The sequence below is a fragment of the Herpailurus yagouaroundi genome, unplaced genomic scaffold (assembly GCF_014898765.1).
Source record: "Herpailurus yagouaroundi ecotype Mexico unplaced genomic scaffold, PumYag 387, whole genome shotgun sequence".
NCBI classification, from domain to species: domain Eukaryota; kingdom Metazoa; phylum Chordata; class Mammalia; order Carnivora; family Felidae; genus Herpailurus; species Herpailurus yagouaroundi.
In genome coordinates this window covers 430,332-444,014 of record NW_024412604.1, presented here as the reverse complement: position 1 = coordinate 444,014, position 13,683 = coordinate 430,332, and the positions used below count along the sequence as shown (strand labels likewise).

Genomic DNA, 13,683 nt, shown 5'->3' with positions numbered 1-13,683 from the left:
TTCTTTCTTTCTTTCTTTCTTTCTTTCTTTCTTTCTTTCTTTCTTTCTTTCTTTCTTTCTCTCATCTTTATTTTTGAGAGAGCGAGACAGAGACAGTGTGATCTTTATTTTTGGGGGGGGGGGGGGCAGAGAGAGGGAGGCACAGAATCCAAAGCAGGCTGCAGGCTCCAGTCTCCAAGCTGTCAGCACAGAGCCCGACCAGGGCTTGGATCCACGAACTGCAAGTTCACGACCTGAGCCGAAGTCGGATGCTTAACCCACTGAGCCGCCCAGGTGCCCCAGGATTCTTGTGCTGTTTCAACATGCCCTGTTTGTTTTTTTTTTTTCAGGGGCATTTCTCTAACTTGTGGCACCGTCTTGTATTTTCCCTGCCCCAGCCCAGTTTTCAGCCACTTCTCCTTTTATTGGAAAATGGTTTCAGAAACCAAGGTCAGGGCACTCTTTGTGGTTGTTGCTCATTGCTACCTGGGTGTCATTGTGCCTAGGCCTTCCCAGCAGACCGGGCCAGGGAATATCTTCATGTACGTTAACCTGTGCTGGCTGAGGTTTGGAGGTGGAATATTTTAACTTTTAAATGGTAATAAGGTACATCTGTTCTATATTTCTTAACATGCCTAGTTAATATGTCAGTGCTTCTCAGTTAAATATATTCCTGTGAGTTCATGTCAGATGTTAGCCACTAAATAATTGTTTGGCACCAGATTTAGAGGGGGAAATGTGGGTTTGGGAGCTTTTTGGCTTTCAGGATTCAATGATTATTGTGTAATAAGTCTAAGAGATGTGGGGCGCCTGGGTGGCTCAGTCAGTTGGGCGTCCAACTTCGGCTTAGGTCATGATCTCATGGTCCGTGAGTTCGAGCCCTCTGTCAGGCTCTGTGCTGACAGCTCAGAGCTTGGAATCTGTGTCAGATTCTGTGTCTCCCTCTCTCTCTGCCCCTCCTCTGCTCGTGCTCTGTCTCTCTGTGTCTCTCAAAAATAAATAAAGAAACAAAAAAATAATAAGTCTAAGAGAAGTTGCAGGGAAACAGGACTCAGTGGAGTTAAGCCATTTAAACACCGTTGGGGGTCATTGTTGTCAGTGTAGTTAAGTGCAGAGTGTGCGTATTGATTCTTAGAAAATGTGCAGTCTGAATGATTGGAAAAATAAGGTATAGGGTCTGAAATTCAAGACTATTCCCATTGGGTTGCTATTGTGTACAGAAAGTAAAATTGCGCCATTTTCTGTATCTTTAGTATTGTGGTCCCCTGCCAAATATAAAAATATAAAAAGTAAAGAGAAACTTTCATTCTTGAAGCTGATAGCAAAACAAACTTTTTTTAATGCAACCGACATCAAGTCTACTAATGGATGTGTGTTTTTCTGGTCTCTGAGGTTGGGGAAAGGAAAGAATGTATAGCACTTAATGGAAGAGGCAGTAGACAGCAAAACCGTGTCTGTGTGTCAGTAAAAATGTAAATGCACGTGACTGCCCTAACTTTTTTTTGGCAAGAGTCAAAAGGCGAAAATCTCTATCACGGGTTGTCTAGAGGTGGCACACCCTGGATGGGAATATTTAGGAAGCTTAAAATTAAGACCGGATAAAACAATCACAAAGCAGGGGTTAATCATAAATATCAGAAGCGTAGAATTCAGAGCAACTGGGGCAGAGAAGACTTTCCCTTTTGTTGGCTGCTGTCCACATATGTAATCAACAGCAAGACTAAGATTTATAACATTTTTGTGAATATTTATATATGAATATAACGGTTATATGAATAACCATTATGTGAATATTTATATGAAACTTATAATACCAAATAAGATAAAGTAAAAAGTGGTGGAAATCTAGAACTGGGTAAATGAAAACCTACCAATATTGGAAATGGGTAATTTAGCTCATTATTTGCAAATTAAGCATAAAACAATACACATATGAAAGATATTTACAATGGGGTTAATAAAATTGATTTTGTAGGTCCTACTCCATAACCATGGGATATTTATCAAAATTAAACTGAACAAATTAGGAAAGCCGTAAAGTCTTTAGGGGAAAGAACCTAATTTGGTAGTACATGTTTTTGACCATAGTGTGGTAGGATAGAAAGTAAAAATTACTTGGAAAACAAAAGAAAACTTAATAAACTCTTTAGTTTAAAGACATGTAAGTAACTGCTTATAACATAAACGTGTAACTATGAGAAGTGTCCGATGTGGCTAGTTAGGAAATACAGTGGAGAAAATACCACATTCACAGTAGTGACAAAAATTCCGGAGCAACCAGGGGGAAATTTTGTGAGTGGGTAGGACATAAAGGAGGAGGAAGAAAAGAAGACAACAAAACTTGACTCAGAGAAAAGATGATGTTCTCAAATGTGGTGACTCCTTCCTTTTGATACACGTCCTTGCTGCCTGCCATGCAGGGACAGGTACATAACATGGGCATCACTGCTTGCATTCTGATGTGGGAGTTGGGGGTGGGGGTGGAGTTGAGGGGAGTTTTGGATAAACAAAAACAGTAACTCAAACGGTAAATGTGAATAAAACGAGGAAAGGGGTCTGTGTTGGTTTGCAGTTTTCAAATAGGGTAGACGGAGGCCTCAACAGAGGAGGAGGCCCTTGATGGAGGGGAGGAAGGGAAATAGCCGTGTGGGTAGATGTGGGCAAAGGGACAGCCCCTGCCAGCCTGAGGCTGGAGGGTGCTCTCAGTGGAAAGGCCTCTGTTGTCAGAGTGAGGAGGCTCACTTTACGGAAGTGATCAGAGAGCAGGTGGGAGGCCAGGCTGCCTGGGGCTGTGCTGGAACTTTGGCTTTTGCTCACAGTCAGATGGGGAAACATGAAGACGTAATTAGAAAAGTGACACCTTTTTATTTATTTATTAAAAATAATTTTTTTAAATGTTTGTTTATATTTGAGATAGAGACAGAGTGTGAACGGGGAGGGGCAGAGAGAGAGGGAGACACAGAATCTGAAGCAGACGCCAGGCTCTGAGCTGTCAGCACAGAGCCCGACGAGGGGCTCGAACCCACAAACTGTGAAATCATGACCTGAGCTGAAGTCAGATGCTTAACCGATTGAGCCACCCAGATGCCTTCTGAAAGTGACATATTTTTAAAAGGATCATTCCAGCTGCTCTTTTGAAAGTAAACCCTAAGGTCAAGGGTCAAGGAGAGCAGGTAGGGGTTCCTTGCTGTCCCCAGCAGGGCAGATGGTGGCTGCTGGCAGGAAGAAGTGGGTAAATGCTGGAGCTGTCTTGATGGAGCCATCAAGATTTGCTAACAGCAGTGGAGTGCTCAAGAGAAAGCCACCTTAGGGGCGCCTGGGTGGCGCAGTCGGTTAAGCGTCCGACTTCAGCCAGGTCACGATCTCGCGGTCTGTGAGTTCGAGCCCCGTGTCAGGCTCTGGGCTGATGGCTCGGAGCCTGGAGCCTGTTTCCGATTCTGTGTCTCCCTCTCTCTCTGCCCCTCCCCTGTTCATGCTCTGTCTCTCTCTGTCCCAAAAATAAATAAAAAACGTTGAAAAAAAAATTAAAAAAAAAAAAAGAGAAAGCCACCTTTACAGCAGTCAGGCGGACACTTCCTGCAGGCTTTAACACAATTCTATCTGAAATTCCGCGGAGATTTCAGAGCACTTATGTAGGAACCTAGGGGCAGAGGTTCCTGAGGACACGTGGGACACTGACCTGGAGGATGTGCCCTCTGCCTGGGGATGCCTCACAAGCTGCAGCCATGAAAACCGTGGTGGAGCCGTGGCCTTAGGCCAGGACACAGAGGGACGCTCGTTGATAAACAGGCCTGTGGCTGTTCTTCTTTGTGCACGTCAATATGGTTCTTCCAATTATGGCAAACGAGTGACGGCCTTTTGGGAAGAAACACTAAGGTTCCGTGCAGGATAAAGAACGAAGATGAGGGCTTTAAGGAATTTGAAAGGCATGGAAAGCTGTTCGGATAGCCAGTGCCTACTTTGTTCTCAGCTGTGTGCTTTCTGTGGTTCAGCTCGCGTTTGATCTTCTCGGTAGCTCTCTAAGGTAGACACTTCTCAGCAGCCGGCCTCACGCCCGGGCCGCCACGCCGCTCTCCCTGGGGAGCACACTCCTCATGGGGCACAGATGCCCAGAGCAGAGCAGAGGCACAGGCCTTGGAGATCCGCGGACGCGGAAAGGTTTTGAAGGAACAGACACAGCATGAAATAATAAGAAAGATGAAAGCATCCTTAGGAAAAGGGGTAGGGGACCTGAGCAAGCGCTGTGCAGGAGGCAGCTGACACGAAGAGGCGTCCCCTTCGGCATCAGAGGGGTGTGCTCGGTACTCAGAGGCGAGGACACCCAGAGCCCACACGGGGGCGCGAGGAACGCGTTCCCGGGCTGTGCTGGGGAGAGCCTCACTGGGGATGCAGTGTGACATTTCTGGACGGTCATTTGATACTGTTTTCGAGAGCCAAAAGATCTGCGTAACGTTCAATCATGAAATAACTATTTTGGGACTTTTCTCAGGGAAGTATCCAGGGATCTACGTAAGGGCCCACATGTCAGCTGCTGCTCAGTGTGGAGCTGTGTACTACTAAATATTTATAGCTCATAATTATGCCAGCAAAGCACACGTTGTGCATAGGTTTGGTAAGTCCGTGTTTGTAAGAAAAGCCGAGTGTGTCGTTGACAGACACATTTTGTGCATGTATTTGCATAGAAACACAAATGGTAGAGCAAACAAATATCCTTGCATGGATAGTGGTTTTTCTTGAGTGTTAAATTATGGGTTTTTAAATCATTTTCACCATTTTTATTTTTTGTACTTGAAAATACATTAATTATGTAATTAATAAATATCGACCCCCAGTTTAAGTCGTGGGAAGTGGAACAGCTATTCTGCCAGGATGGAGCACACCAGTGGAGGCTTTGCAGGGGGGGAGGGGGGTGTCACACCTGGGGCACTTGGGCGAGCTCCCCAGCCGCTTTACCTGCAAACCGAGACATGGAGTCTGGAACTGGTCTCCCTTCCCAGAAGGGGGTGACGGAAGCAGTAAGGAACAGGTGAGGGCCTGGCAGCACAGGGCGGGGCCCTTTGTGGCTCCTTCAGCACAGCCAGCTCGTCCCACATTGGAAGATGGGCTTGCGGGTGGACGGCCAGGTGAGATGCTGTGCTTGCTGCCACTGGTCAGTCTGTGCCACTGGAATGTTTGATTTATTGGGTTGGATTGAGCTCTGAAATTAAGTCAAAAATCTGTTTTTTAAAATACATGTACACACATCCCCCCCCCCCCCCGCCCCCACATTAAAGCAAAAATCTTTAGGCATCGGAGTCACTAGGCTCCTTCCATTTCTTCCCGCGCTGCCATGCTGAGAGCAGGAGAGCCACACTAAGGGAAGACGGGAGAAAGGCCCCAGCGCGGGCTGGCCGTTAACTGAGGACATGCCTCAGTTACAGCCTGTTTTCTAGAAGAGAATTCTGGGAACATTCACACAGACACCGGACCTGCAAGAGTGGATTATGAACTTGAGCGTCATGAAGGCCCCCGGCAGGGTGGATGGGGAGTCTGGACTGCGGCTGGAGTAAACGCTCCCTGGTGGCGTGGGAGAATGTGTGTCAGGATCACTTGGGGCTGTTTTACACCCCGTAGGCTCCATGTAGGCGCCCAGGGTGGCCGGCGTGACCCGTGATGGGGGAGCAAAGTGGATTGCAGACGGGGGGAGGGGGGGTATGGGGAGGGAGGCCACCTGGTCTTGTCCTTAGGATGATTTTGCTTCAGCTGTCCATGGTAGTACCCTCTGCACCGCTGACCTTCACATACCCAGGGTTAGACTGTGCAGGTTAGCGTAAGCACAGCGTGTTTGAGCAGCTCTTCGGAGAGGGAGCCTCCAGGCAGTACACTTGTGGGCAGGGGCCGCGCCCATCCCTTGGGGCCCAGGTTCCGTTTGCTTCCTGGACTAGAGCAATGGTTTGAAGAGCTGGTATGGCCGGAGATCTGAAGTAGATAAAGGGGCTTGGGGCAGCGGACTTCCTGTGGTGGTGATGGTGGTGGTGGTGGTGGTGGTGGTGGAGAAACGTGACCCCTGTCCCCGAATAGGCTGGGAGTTGAGGTGTCCTGCACCCGGCGGTGAGCTGGTGATGAGGCTCTTCTCAGTCCTGGTCGTACAGGCCTGCCCTCTACTGACTAGCTGCTGTCCCTTGTTTTGTTTCTGTTACCTTTACAGAGCGTGCCCTGTGCTGTTCCCTCCCCTTCTGTCTCCTTAGTAGACGCCTGCTCCCCCTGCAGGTCCTCCTACCTTGCTGTCAAGTGAGCATGGAAGTCTGACCCTGGCAGCCTGCCGAAAGCCCTCTCTGGCAGGTTCCTGATCCTTGTGAGGAGGGGCCTTCGTGCAGCATAGAAGATGTGATTGGCTTTGCCACACTTCGGAGAGCTGTGCTATATCCATGCCGCCATGTGCGGTGACTCGTGACAGCGCTAAGTGGCTAGGGATCAGAGCACCACCGTGGGGGTCAGGGATGGGGTTGAGGTCTGTTCCTCTGGTTGCAGTGGCTTTGGGCAGGTGTCTGGCCCCTCGGCTGCAGCCTCCTCTGTTGCGAGGGACAGTACAGGACCTGCCTCTCCAGGTGGTTGTGTGGATTACCCGTGAGGATTCTTATGGTAAAGGATTCTAAGTAAAACACTTAGCCCAGGGCTGATTAGAGGACCCAGTGGTTAGTTCAGTAGCATGTATGTCTTGCTCATCACAGCATGTGCTTCCGTACATTCATTTAGTTTTTATTGGAGCAAAATAAGGAAAACAGTGGCAGGACTTTGTGTGTATGTGGCTCCAGTCCACTGGCTTTTGGAGTTCAGCGGGCAGGGGTGGGAGCCAGGCCCTGGGAGCCAAGGCCAGATGTGTGTGGTCTGGTGGTCCTGAACTCTGGATGGTACATGGAGGCGCATTCTGTCCCCAAATCCTGCCCCCGTTTCTCTGTCACCCTGGGAGCTCCTGGACAGCCTTTTCATGTGAACCATTAGAGTCCTCCTTTCCAGCTTGCCAGTTTGACCTTCACGACCTCAGGACTATCTTTCCTAGACTCCTAGCCTAGGTTGGCCAGCAGGAGCATTGGCAGGGGATTAGGTGGAGGGAGGAAGGAGGAACCGGGACCTTGTTCACGCTCTGCTTTGGTAGGAGTTTTATGACAACGGCTGTGTTTCCCCTGCGGTCCCAGTTCTTGCTGGGCAGCCCTTGACCCTGATATAGTTCTGGCTCCTGGGCACTGTCCCTCTTCTGGATTCTGAGGTGGTGGTGCCTACCTGCTGTGCCAACTTAGGTGGTTGCTCGTTAGTGTGCTATCACTGGTGTACCCCATCGTCTGCGTGGAATCCCTCTGGGTGTTTTACCTAGAGTGTTCCTGGGGCCCTGATGGGCCCCTGACTAATCCTCTATGGACAGTTTCATAAGGGCTATGATGACTGCATTATGGCTGCTAGATTATCCCAAACCTTTTTCGAGATCTCTTGGTACTGGCCCTCTCAGTATTTCCAGGGTACGCTCTACTGCTTCATCATGGCATTCTGATTGTAGCTTCATCTGTAGGTCCCTGGAAAACATACGTATGTGTGCTTAGGACACAGGCAGCAATCGTAAGCTTCATGGTGAGGATTGCCGTTACAGCCCAGTACCTAATGAAGTAAAGATCCAGGCAGTATTTCAAAGAACGGTAAACCATGAACAGATAGCTAATCACCGGCCACATTTCAAATAAGAGGCACTCAGTTAGCATACCCCAGAGCTACACCTGACCGAGGCGTAACAGTTCATCGAAGCTCATATACCCAACATTGTTCTGATGTACTGCTCACAGCAACCCTATGAGATGTAAGCACTGATGCTCCACTTTCTGGATGAAGAAGCTGAGGCACAGAGAGATTGACTTGACGGGGCTGCACAGCTGATGGATGGCCGCACCGGGGTGGAGCACCCAAGGCCGACTGGCTCCAGAACCTTCAGTCAGCCTGCTAGCTGTACTACACATAAGAAAAGAGCATTTCGTCTTCAGCGAGTGAAGTGGGCGTAGAACCCCTGAGTAAAATACCAGCCACTGAATTCCAGATGACTAGGGCTTGTGTAAGGGTTCCACGTGGGTCACGGTTAGGCAGCTGTCAGTATGATTTGCCACATCAGAGAGCCAGAGGCGAACCGCATGATCTTCACTGATGCCAAACAAGGCAGTAGATAAAACTCATCATTGTTGATTTTCAAAAATCATAAACCTTTAACTAGGAACTAAAAAGATTTCCCTAATAATGGAGAGCAAGTCAGAAAAACAGTCAACATTATTTTCAGTGGGGAACCTGTTCCTGTTATAATCAGAAGATGTAGCCACACCAGCACTACAATAACATTGGACGTTTTTATGGAAACTTTAGAGAAAAATCAATAGGAAGATGTGATTGCCCATCAGCGATGATTATCAGGCTTAGAAAACCCAAGGGAATAGACTCAAATAATTACAAATAAGGGTAAACCAGTAGCTAATTGTATAAAAAATGTTTGCATATATCACATGAGTTGCTTTTCTATCAGAATAATCGGAAAAACAATACTGAAAAAGAGGTCACTCATAATGGCAATGAAAGTAATAAAGTATCAGAATTACTAGTGACAGATATGCTGCGCCTGGATAAGGGCCTGTTTACAGCTTACTGTGTACTTGGATGGAACACTCAATTCGTACTGTTAATTTACATTTTTTATTCATTTCCTTTAAAATCCCAAAGGAGCCTTTTATTTCTTATTTCAGTTTTTAAGTTTGTTCATTTTGAGGGGGTGGGAGCAGAGAGAGAATCCCAAAGCAGGCTCTGCGCTGTCCCTGATGTGGGGCTTAAACCCACAAACCGTGAGATCATGACCCAAGTCAAAACCAAGAGTTGAATACTTAACCAACTGAGCCACCCAGGTACCCCCAAAGGAACTTTTTATTACTTTTTTTTAATGTTGATTTTTGAGAGCGAGTGACGGAGGAGCAGAGAGTGAGGGAGACAGAGGATCAGAAACGGGCTCTGCACTGACAACAGACAGCCTGACTCGGGGGCTTGAGGTCATGAACCCTGAGATCATGACCTGAGCTAAAGTTGGATGCTTAACCGACTGAGCCACCCAGGCGCCCCCCAAAAGGAACTTTTTAAAAGAAAAAAAAATACCCGTCAGGTTTAAGTTCATTTGAAAGACTTACTTAGTTAAAATCTCCACACGGGCTTCGAAAAAATTGATGGGGCAGGAGACCACTGTGCTGGAGGTGACCCAGGCCTGCTGAAGGGTGTCCGTGACGAAAGCCAGCCAGTGCTCTGGTGGAGAGCAAGGCCCCCAGACAAGTGGGGACAGCCGGAGCACAGACGTGTGGGCCCGTAAACTGAGGGTGCACGTTCCGTCAGGGGTTCCGGTAATGTTGGTGTGCTCTTAGGGAAAAATCATGGATTTCTTAACGTACCTTCCCCGGCAGCTCCACCACCCAGGGAAAACCACTTCCAGCGTTTTGATGTTAAACATTTCCCTACGTGTCTAAACTATACCTGTTACTTGTTTTGAAGAAATGATACACGTGTATTTCTTACCTGCTTGTTGCTATTAAGCACGAACATTTTTTCTTGTGAATAAACATGTTCTTGTGGTACATCCTTTAACAGCCGCGTAGAACTAAACAACAGGAAGTGTGAAAGCATGAAGCCCCAGTGCCCGCCACCATACAGGGTATGTGATGGGTCTAGCCTCCCATCCTTAGGAGAATTGGGCAATAGGCACTCAGTTCACTGTGTTCTGTGGTTCAGTGAGGATGCCCAGCAGAGAAAGCCTGCATGAGCCCAAAGTTCATCATGCTCCCCGCTACCCACCTGGTGGGGGGAAGGAGCCCTCTGAGCCAGCGGTGTGTAGGATAGGGAGCTGACCATCTCCATTGCACATCCCTCCTGGGGGCGAGGATGTCACGTGCTTGGGATGACACTGGGTTCTGTAGCTGTTAGCCTAGGGGCATCTCCAGGAGATATGTGGAGCACCTTGCCTGAGCCAGGCTCTGTGCTGCTGGTCTCACCTAATTCTGATGATGGCTCTGTAAGGTGAGGTGATGCTGCACCACAGTTCGCTGTGCACTCCGGCTCACCTGGCTATTTCATGCCCGAGCAGGATTCTCTTTTTAGGTCTACTTAACTAGAAACTTAATTGCTGGCTGGATTTCTCCTTCTCTCCTCTCCCGGCTCTTTCAAGTTATCTAGCACAAAACCAGTGTTTCGGATCAGTGTTGAGGTTATCAAAGCAAAATTCGTTCATTATGAAGATGACTTGCCCTTTAAAGGTTTCTGGATTTCCACTGTGAGAAAGGGATTCTTTAGTTTTTCTTGAGATCGGTTTATTAAGTTTATTAAGTCACGTTACACATAGTGTCATGGCATCTTTACTAGTGAGGGCGGCTGCGTGGCCGTCATGGGGTTCCATGTGTTGGCTGTAAGCCTTCAAGCATCCGTGGATTGGTGGGCTTGCATAACTAACTCAGGCAGTGTGTAATTCATTTTCAGCTGTTTGTTTTTTTTTTTTTTTTTTTTAATTTTTTTCAACATTTATTTATTTTTGGGACAGAGAGAGACAGAGCATGAACGGGGGAGGGGCAGAGAGAGAGGGAGACACAGAACTGGAAATAGGCTCCAGGCTCTGAGCCATCAGCCCAGAGCCCGACGCGGGGCTCGAACTCACGGACCGCGAGATCGTGACCTGGCTGAAGTCGGACGCTTAACCAACTGCGCCACCCAGGCGCCCCCATTTTCAGCTGTTTTACATGTTGATGGCACATTACCAGATAGCACAGTGTATCATTTGGGGCCATGTACCCCAGCACCCTGTGCCGATGGCTCCAGCAGGTAAAGGTGTTTTTTCTCTTGAGCAGGGAGTCTAGAGGTCAAGCGCTTGGGCGCTCAGTGTGTGGGCTCAGGTTCCCTCTTATGGCCCACCTTCTTCCCTCGCGGCTTCCTCAGGGTGCTGATGGGAGCCCTTGGCCCGGCTCCAGGACCTTGGATGGATGAGAAGACTTGGAAGGGGAGGCGAGCATGGCTAGTTGGAAAGGAACCTGCTTTCAGATCGTCATCTTCCATTTGTAGTTTAAGACCGTGCATTTGGGTCTAGGACTTCTGCAGGCTCTCCTGTCCGCCTTTCCTTCATGACAGCGAGTCCCATCCCTCCACCAAGCTCCCTGTGGCGCAGCACCTTAGGGCCTATATAAAAGCTCTTCCAGAGCCCCAGACCCAGAACACCTGAGAGTGCTGGCTTCGTGGAGGCATCGTGTATGGATTAACTCACACAGGCGTCAAGACTGCCTTGAGTCACTCTTGCCAGCTTGGCATTTCTCGTGCATGGGTTCTGGTAGGGGGCCATGTTGAGAGGTTCTGCACCAAGGTACAGTGTAGAAGGGGCCGTGGGGGTGGGAGCCACGTTCATTTAGAGCCCTCACCTTTCCCACCGTTCTGCTCTTGTCCTAGCATGAACTGCTTTTAAGGAGGATCCCATGAAAGCAGCAGTGTTCAGATACGTAAGCCTGAGCGGTTCCTTTTAGCTGGTGACACTGCATCCCTAGGAGGGACTGTTAACCGGAGAAGGTGCTAGAGCCCTCCAGGTTAGACAGTGATTCTCATCTCAGTGTTTAACTGTGGCGTCTGTGGGACTACCAGATTCTTAGGCATTGGCTTGAAGGTACACACTGAAAAGAGAATGTATATGATTCCTTTTAGATGGAGTGTGTGCTAATAGAGTAGCTAAAACCAGTTTAGCTTACGTGTCATGAATATTCTCGTTATAGTCCATCTTATTTCCTGTTACAGAATCAATACCTCTTACATCCCTTTAACAAAAATACAATCATATTCTAGTTACTGGCTTGTTTTTCAGCAGGGAATACTGTTGTCTTTCATGAGGTATAAAGGAAACATGTTAATGCTGTTGTCTGGGAAAATTAAGTGGGATCTGTTTCTGATTCTGTTCTCAGCATTTTTACTTCATTTCCCCCTAGTTGCATGGCATACAGGCTAGCACATGTTTTGAAGAGATACGATGCTTTGATCATACTTCTTGCTTCATAGGTAAGATAGAGTTGGCCTACGCACTTGTCATTGAATCATTGTGAAATAAATGAGGAGTGGCTCAGAATGACCTTGCTTTTATCTTATACAGCTGGCTAGTAAGTATTAGATACACATATTTAAATCTTGCTTTTAAAAGTAGCTTAAAAAGGTACATTACTTGGTGCTTTCCTTCATAGTGATTTTCATAACATCCCTTGATCCATGTTGCAATATGTTTGTTTGACCTGAAAAATGAAATCGGACCTTTTGTGAGAAACAGGCACCATCCTGACGGTGCACGCTGACCGTGGTGCTCGCACTCGTTCGTGTAGTTGTCCTGAGCTGTCCAAAGGAGCTGAATTTGCAGCTGCAGGGTGCTATAATTGTGATGAAATTACATTTAAAGCACACAAGCATTTATCTGTAATATTTTTTTAATTGGCAAAAATGTATGTTGACCCTGTTTGAGTCTAGCAATGAGTAATACTTACACACAGCCACATGAGCCTCCTGGAAAACAGGCCGTCACGCTGTTCTCGATACATCAGTACAATTTTATTTTTAACATTTCATAATTATCAGAGTTTCTAGTATGTTCTGTTATTTTGGTTGGGTTTGCGTTACTAATTGCAATGGTGATGCAGGTTTTCAGATACTAGAAAGTATATTGAAATAAGTTTTTAAACTAAAATTTTATCTTTTTAAAGTTTATTCATTTATTTTGAGAGAGAGAGAGAGAGAGAGAGAGAGAGAGAGAGAGAGAATGCACACGAGCAGGGGAGGGGCAGAGAAAGAGAGAGAGAATCCCAGGCACTAACAGTGCAGAACCTGACACGAGACTTGAACTTATGAACCATGGGATCATGACCTGAGTCTAAATCGAGAGTCAGACACTCAACCTACTGAGCCACCCAGGCACCCCTAAAATTAATTTAATTTAATTTAGTTAGTTTAGTTTTGAGAAAGAGAGTGTGAGCAGGGAGAGGGGCAGAGGGGGGGAGAGAGAGAGAGAGAGAGAGACAGAGAATCTCAAGCAGGCTCCATGCTCAGTGCAGAACCCAACAATGCAGGGCTTGATCCCATGACCTTGGGATCATGACCTGAGCCAAAATCAAGAGTCGGACTCTCAACCAACTGAGCCAGCCAGGTGCCCCTAAAATTTTAATTTATGTACATATTTTTTATCTCAGGGAGATATGCTAGGGTCATTGAAGACTTCAAAGCAGAACAGTGCATCAGGTAAAATTCCAGGGTGGAGTGGAATATCAAGCATGTTCAGGGAGAATAAGAAGTGACATGGAATTTCTTTACTGTTAAAGAAGAGCGAGTGGATCCCGCGCCTTAGCACCTCGCCTTGCTTCCTCACCCTTGTCCCAGCCTTGCTCTGCTGTCTGAAAGCACACAGAGCAGTTAGGAGGAGCATGGAGAACAGCCAGAGCTAATCCAGCAGGAGGGATTGGGTTCCCTGAGGCAGAGAACCTGGCAGACGGAAACGAGAAGGAAGTACTCAGGGCTGTAATGGAACTGCGATTCCCTGCAGCGAAGGGGGGCACTAAAGGTGCCCCCGGGGAAAACCGAGACTTGCCACAAAGATGAATCCCTCAGACACCCAGGAGGGAAAGAGCACGCCGTGGGCGGAAACACACTGTGGCCTAC

The 13,683-nt window shown here is 47.6% G+C and overlaps 1 protein-coding gene and 1 long non-coding RNA gene across 2 annotated transcripts in view; one reads left to right on the top strand and one right to left on the bottom strand.

The window, feature by feature from the left end:
- The window catches only part of ZXDC (ZXD family zinc finger C), a gene marked incomplete at its 5' end in the record, with an annotated part of 39,191 nt that overhangs the window by 19,293 nt on the left and 6,215 nt on the right, over positions 1-13,683 (top strand). The gene's annotated exons all lie outside the window — the stretch shown is intronic.
- Positions 3,162-3,631, bottom strand: LOC121022263 (uncharacterized). The gene is made up of 2 exons (XR_005786877.1): positions 3,530-3,631; positions 3,162-3,284 (listed from the first exon to the last, which is right to left on the bottom strand). It is a non-coding gene; the product is annotated as an uncharacterized LOC121022263 (long non-coding RNA).